Source organism: Capricornis sumatraensis, chromosome X (genome assembly GCF_032405125.1).
Source record: "Capricornis sumatraensis isolate serow.1 chromosome X, serow.2, whole genome shotgun sequence".
Classification (NCBI taxonomy): domain Eukaryota; kingdom Metazoa; phylum Chordata; class Mammalia; order Artiodactyla; family Bovidae; genus Capricornis; species Capricornis sumatraensis.
The window spans coordinates 25,296,424-25,298,343 of NC_091092.1; the positions used below are offsets into that span (position 1 = coordinate 25,296,424).

Below are 1,920 nucleotides of genomic sequence, written 5' to 3' on the forward strand. Positions count from 1 at the left end.
CTCAATAGAGTTGGAATAAAATACTGAATTTGAGAGTTACTGGAACTTGGATATGTTTAAAAAGAGGGTGGAGATTGGGACATGCTTACAATGGTCTCAAGTTCAAATAAACTACTGTGACAAGACACCACTTCACAAGTCACACGCTGGCCCAGGGGCTCTTCTCTTCCCTCAGTAGGTGCTGGCAGAAGGCATGCTTAGTCATTTTGCAATGTAGATACTTACCCCCAAAGCCAAAACATGGGAGAGGAAGAGAGAGGGAATGAACACCTTAAGAAACTCTGTGGAGAAGATCCCCCCTTTCTTCTTGGCTTCACTTTTCCTCATGCTTAAGGAAACAGAACATTTAGGGTGCCTGAAGTAGAACTCCTTGGGTGAAATATTTTCAGGTCTATTGGACCAATCGGACACCCAATCTATACTTTTCTTCAGAACATCCACCTCTTTGTCTCCTTCTGCAGCTTCTTCTGACTGAGAGCTATGGACCTTGCTGGTGTGCATTTCCACATCAAGCATGATCTGCCCATCTTCTTGTGAGGAAGGGCTGTCGCAGTGAGAACTGCCTCTTGAACTGCTCTTTCTGGATTCATTCTGTGCATCCAAAAGAATCTTCTCCATGTCCCCACTGTGGATGGAGGACGAGGAGGGTACAAGCTCCGTCCCCCTATTCTTCTCATTGCCATTGCTGCTGTTCATGGGCAGCTCCACCCAGAAACTGTTGAGGCCAGCAGGCAGTGGCAAAGACTGTTCACCTTCCTCACAGTTATTATTCTTGTTGTGCAGGGGCGGCAGCTGTTCTACTAAGTGAGAAGACATTGTCAGGTGGCTGGAAGAGCTGCGACTCCACAGGAACTTTCTCCAATTCTCCGGCATCAACACCAAGAATTTTTCTAAAATATCAACCAATTTTATAAAAGATTTTCAATTCATATTAGAATATATATATATATACATGGAACTAAAGAGCTTCTTGATGAGGGTGAAAGAGGAGAGTGACAATGCTGGTTGAAACTCAACATTAAAAAATCCAAGATCACAGCATCTGGTCCCATCACCTCATGACAAAGAGAAGGGGAAAAAAGTGGAAGCAGTGACAGACTTTATTTCCCTGGACTCCAAAATCACTGTGGATGGTGACTGCCATCATAAAATTAAAAGACGCTTGTTCCTTGGAAGGCAAGCTATGACAAACCTACTGTGTGTGTCCTCAGTTGTGCCTGACTCTTTGCGACCCCATGTACTGTAGCATGCCAGGCTCCTCTGTCCATTGGACTTCCTAAGCAAGAATACTGGAGTGGGTTGCCATTACCTCCTCCATGGGATCTCCCCAACCCAGGAATTGAACCTAGGTCTCTTGCATCTCCTGCACTGGCATATATAAAAAAATTATTCACGATCCCACTACCCAGTTGATACCCTCTTCTGACTCAACTAAGATTTCGTGATTAAGCCCTGAGGAACCCCATCCATCCAAGTTGTACCAGCCTCTGATATTCCCTGTGATTAGATTTGGTTTGCTTGAACCTGAATGAGGATCCAGAACTTTTGTCATAAACAGGGTGAGAATATTTGGCATTCTCTCTCTCGCCATGTGCTGGTCACAAGGTATATAGGTGGATCCATCATCCTCATCAGCACTGAAGGCCTACAGCCATGCCAGACACCTGGGATAAACACCTGCAATATGAAAGCAGATGACTTCAGACAACTGACCTGGATTTACCCAGTTCTCCCAAGAGCAAGCATGTTCAGACATCAAGGAGATTGAGATGTGTAACACACACACATGCATTAGGCATTCACTATGTAAAGTGTTTTATATTATGCATTTCATTTTAGATTGCCTAATATTTTAGAATTTCTCATGTCTCTGATTTGAATCTAAAATCTTCAAATAGATGTTTTGATTTTTCTAGAAGC

The 1,920-nt window shown here is 43.6% G+C and overlaps 1 pseudogene; it reads right to left on the reverse strand.

The window, feature by feature from the left end:
• Nucleotides 1-201: 201 nt before the first annotated feature.
• LOC138071446 (BCL2/adenovirus E1B 19 kDa protein-interacting protein 3-like pseudogene) lies at nucleotides 202-816 on the reverse strand (annotated as a pseudogene).
• Between the last annotated feature and the right edge of the window lie 1,104 nt (nucleotides 817-1,920).